The sequence below is a fragment of the Mesocricetus auratus genome, unplaced genomic scaffold, assembly GCF_017639785.1.
Source record: "Mesocricetus auratus isolate SY011 unplaced genomic scaffold, BCM_Maur_2.0 Super-Scaffold_6723, whole genome shotgun sequence".
Lineage (NCBI taxonomy): Eukaryota > Metazoa > Chordata > Mammalia > Rodentia > Cricetidae > Mesocricetus > Mesocricetus auratus.
Window position 1 is genome coordinate 16,732,854 of NW_024429183.1, and position 5,113 is coordinate 16,737,966.

Here is a 5,113-nt window from a genome sequence, read left to right on the forward strand (position 1 = left end):
CCCAAAGACAGAAGATACAGTCCCCAGGTAAGGGACAGCAAGGCATTGGAAATGGGGTCCCAAGGAAACCCAGTAGGAATGGTCAGTGACTTCCCCTTGTGTATTTCAGCTATGAATTGCAAGGCCCTTTGCCACTGATACTCTGTTCCCAGGCATAGGACATGAACCCTAAGATGTCTGTGGTCCGAGAAGGAGCTTTCTCAGTGGACCCCTTTATGTGGATCCTGGGGAAGTAGAGCCTGGAGCAGATAAGCAAAGGATGCAGCCAGGGACAGTGCAGAGAACGAGATGGGAGTTGGGCCTGGGGACTGAGAACAGGTTAGGGGAGAGGAAAGACATGGAGAGCTATGGGACATCAGGGTGGCTCTGTGTTAAGTCACTGTGCCGATGTCACAGTCACTAACAGAGTCCTTTGCTTGTGTCTCTTTCAAGGTCTGAAGAACAGGCCTGGGTCCATGGTTCTTAAGCCATGGGACTCAGTTCTGCCTGGTGTGGCCTACCAGCCCCAGGAGGGAGCCAGGCCAGAACCTGACAGAGCTGTGTACCCCAAATATGGTATTCCCTATCAGATACCTCCAACAATCTGGACACAAGCTCTCTACCCTCCTCCTCTCCCTGCAGTGGGAGCTGTTAGCTCCTACAACTTATTCTACAGCTGACCCAGAGCTATTGCAGGACAGAGAAGTCAGTCACCCGGCCACCTTGTTTTAAAGAGTCAACCATCCAGCTTCTGCAACCATGTTATACAACTTCGTGTTCCACATGACTTGAGGTCTGCATCAGTCCTACCCTAATCTTCATGCTCATCAATGATCAGATGTAAATAAGTCCATACACTCTGTAAGCCCAGGATGTTAGGAGACCCAGGGAGAGGCGCAGAGAGGAGGAGAGGGGCGTGTATGACCCAGGGAGAGGAAAGGAAGACAGTGAGGAGGCAAGGGCATGAGATGGGTGAAGGGGAGGAGAGTCTTCCCATAGGAAGTTCTAGTTCCAGTCAGGCAGCTGTAAGAAAGGGAGGAGCATGTGTGGTTGGGGCTGAGATGTTGGTCGGGCAGAAGCAGGAGCAAATTTCCTGCAGAGCAGAGTTGGGGGTGCAGGGCACGGGTTCCCATGAGTAGAAGAGCATGCCACCCCAGGTAGGTCAAGTCAAACCCTTCCCATGAGTCTCTTTTTCTTTCTGTTCTAACCAGTCTTGGACTAATCAGGTAACTGACATCTGCATTCTTTTCTTCATGGGCAGCTTTCACCAGGCTTGTGTGATGCTCTTCCCCTGTCTCAGAGGACGAGAAACTGGTATAATATTTTTATTCCAGTGAGGGATGCTTTGCCTTCAATTGACTAAAATGACAGAATGTCTCCTGTCTACTGTGAAAAGGTAAGTAGGGCTTGAGAAGGCTGTGGAACATCACTCCAGACAAGGCCAACATCCTTGGACTATCTGTGTCCAGTGCCCACATTCAGGGTCTAGCAAACATTCATTTTCAGGTTGGTACAAGATGTCAGTCAATGATGTAGTGTGCATTCTTGCTGAGTGGGGTGTCTGTAGAGTCCTCCTGGTCACCACGCAGGCTGTGATCAGATCACTGAGTCAGCGGGGTCTGTCCAGATGACAGATTAGTGGTTCTCAACCTTCCCAATGCTGTGACTCTTTGTACAGTTCTTGTTGTTGTGATGACCTCCAAACATACAATTATTTAATTGTTACTTCATACATAATTTGATAACTATTATGAGTCATAATGTAAATATCTGTGTATTATGATGGTCTTAAGTGACCCTGTGAAATGGTCAACCCACCCCCAAAGTGCTTGAGACCATCAGGTTTAGAACCACTGGTTTTCATAAAGCAATTTGAGTTCCATGAGTGTCTCTTGGGGTGGAATACAAGTTTCTGAAGCATGATCTCAACATATCACCAGTGATCCTCGGGATTTTTTTTCTGTGCTGAAAATGCTGGCATTGCTCTTGGGAATATGGGCATTGTGTCAGTTTAGCACATTTCAATCCACTCTCGTGGCTATATCTGAGGACAGCTTGCATACACGAGTTTCTGGGGAAGCCTACATGCCCAGTCCTACTGGAAGTGATGGGGCAGTGGGTCATCAGGTCTTGGCAAGGAGTGCTTGACACTTGTCTCTCTGTTTTGTGTAACATTTCCCAGATTCCCAAGGCCTGGGGGTAGTGAAGTCAGACACAAAGTACATCCTTTTTTTCCGTTTTTTGAGACAAGGTTTCTCTGTGTACTTTTGGAGCCTATCTTGTCACTGGCTCTGTAGACTTGGCTGACCTCAAACTCACAGAGATTCACCTGCCTCTGCCTCACAAGTGCTGGGATTAAAGACATGCACCACCACCACTCTGCAAAAATACATTCTTTTCTGGCGTTCACTCACTGAATTAGCTTCCTTCCTGCTATTTCTAACCTATTGCCATGATGAAGCCCTGTGACCAAGGCAACTTAGGAGAGAAAGCATGGAACTTAGGGGTTCACAGTTGCAGAGGGTGACAGTACACGCCCATTGTTATGGGAAACTAGCAACAGGCAGGATGACATGGCATTGGAGCTGTAGCTGATGACTTACCTCGGATTCTCAAGTGTGACACACAGAGAGATGACTTTGAATGCATTTGGATTTTGAATCTTTAATGCTCTGTGACCCCTGCTGACATCTCCTCCAACAAGGCCACACCTCCTGCTCCTTCTCACCTTCAGCTAGTGCGTTAAGTACCTAAACATGCTCATCTATGAGGGACACTCTTATTCTAACTAACACTGCTTATTAACAAAGGACTTGGAAAGGAATCTCTTTGGGTATCATTGCATTGAGATGTCAGGGACCTCCAGCCATCAGTCAGCTAGGCTATATCACGTAATCATAGAGAAGACATGACACTAAGACCACCCTGCCACCCCTTCTGACATAAAGCAAATTCCAAGTAACAAGCCTGCGGTTTACCTGTCAGTTAAAGATTAGCTCAATTGGAAAAACTACAAGGTCCTCAGGAAACAGGCCTGAGCAGCAGTAAATTATAATAGATAGGATCAGATCCTGCTGTCAGGTTAGCAAGCAACATAGGAATTTCTACCCTTGACCTCTTGCCCTGTAGATTAGGTAGGCAGGCAACACAGCAGACCACCTCTCCCACTGACCTCTTGCCCCTGCAGCTGCAAGTACACCTTCCCCCTTTCCCTCCTCAGTTCTCCTATATAAATCCCTTTGTATGAATGTTGTAGCCTTGATAAGAATCCTGTCTTGGCGTCCATTCCTGTATCCCCTGTTCTCCATGTTTCTCCTAGGTGTCCACCAGACCCACGTTGAATGTCCTGCGGGTCGGGACATATTTGGTGCTCAGCGTGAACTGAAGTCGGATAGCCAGGAGGAAGATGCCGCTCATGGAGTGAAGGGCCTTTCCAGGTCATACCCCAGATGATGGCACAGTCTTCGGTGACCCGCCGAAAAGAGCAAGACAGGTGAGGTGGTGAGCAATGGCGCAGATCTTACAGCCAATGTAATTAATGGGACAGGCATTCTCTCAAAACTCTGTCTTTCTTTCCGGGCTCAAAGAAGCCCTCAGGATACAAGGAATTAGGGTGAAAAAGAAGGATCTTATACAGTAGCACAGGTTAAAAATAAAGGTTTAAAGAGGTTATAGCTTATATGGGAATATGGCAAATGTTTGTCCCTGGAGGGGCTGATAAATATAGTCAAAAAAAAAAAAAAGGTGGTGACTGCCTTCAAGATTATTAAGGGAATGTATAAGAAGGAAATTTGGTCAGATAATTGTATATTCACTTGTGTGTGTTTTGATAGCCAGGAGAGCTAAAATGAAGCAAAACTGCAGAGGACTTTGGAGTTTAAAATGCTCCTTCCCCTCTCACAGAAGCCACTGCTGCAGCTGTGTCACAGGTGCTGTGCCAGGGCCTGGGGAAGGAAGGTGCTACCTGCAAACTTGCATACTTGCAGAACAGCAGGAAATATCTGCCCCTGACCAGTTAGCAGTATGATAAGAGACCTTGGTACCTACTGAGGAGTGGCTAGATCAGAAAACAAACAAACAAACAAACAAACAAACAAAAACCATACAGGACAGAGAGATTAGGAACTAGAAATAGAGAGAAGCAGAAACCTAGTGGTAAAATTCAGCAAAAACGAGAAAGGGACAAGTGAGAGTAATAGGAGAATAAAAAGGAACAAATACCTCATTCACATGTATGAAAATGTCATACTGAAACTCATTATTGTGTATCATTAGCATATACTAAAAGAAAACACAGTAAGAAGTCCAACACAATCATGTCAGCTGTACAGATTATTTACACTGAGACAACATTCCTTTTATAATATTTTAAAAACAAAATATTATTAGTGCTTTCATTGTGCTGTAGGTCTAACTATGCTCAACTTTACTCCTCTGCCAGGTATAATGGTACAAGGTTCTGGGAACCTCACAGGGAAGACAGTGAACCTTGTTTACAGTACCACATCCCATGATTGCATTCAACAACAGAGAAGAGGTTTCTTGGCATGTAATTCCAGAAGCCACCAAAGTCAGATGTATGGCTACTGTTAAGGGTAGACTCCAGGCTTAAATGTGTCCTGTCATCTCCTTGGGGGCCTCTGCTGAATCCTGTGCTGAAAACATACAAACATCTGTTCTTTCAAGTGCCAACTCTGAAGAAGTAGACTACTAAGGAGAGGAGACTCTTGGATCTGTTGGGTTGTGTGAAAACCACCATAGATCTCTAGGGATGCAGCTCTCCTGAGACATCACTCAGGCTGATGACTTTTCAGTTCTCCATGCTCCTGTAAGCAACCTCTCACCCAGACACCACACCCTAGTAAACTCATTGGCCTCCCAAGAAATAAAAGAATTTGAGCTCTACTTCAGAAAGTAAACAAAAGGGAAAGGGAAAAATTTGCACACACATCTTTGGTTTTCACATATTGGTCACAATCTGACCACTTTTTGGACTGCGCTTGTCCACCTTCAGACAGAAAGGACCCAATTACACTAAATTCCTTTTCAAGGAAAGCTGATGTTGCAGGATGAAGCATCATAGTTTTCCAGGCTCCAAGTAGGAGCACTTCACCAAGTTTCATCTGTCTCTGTA

The 5,113-nt window shown here is 45.7% G+C and overlaps 1 long non-coding RNA gene across 1 annotated transcript; it reads left to right on the plus strand.

The window, feature by feature from the left end:
• Positions 1-628: 628 nt before the first annotated feature.
• On the plus strand, positions 629-4,864 carry LOC121136637. Its single transcript, XR_005873680.1, has 4 exons — positions 629-772; positions 1,241-1,375; positions 3,299-3,472; positions 4,421-4,864. It is a non-coding gene; the product is annotated as an uncharacterized LOC121136637 (long non-coding RNA).
• Positions 4,865-5,113: the final 249 nt, after the last annotated feature.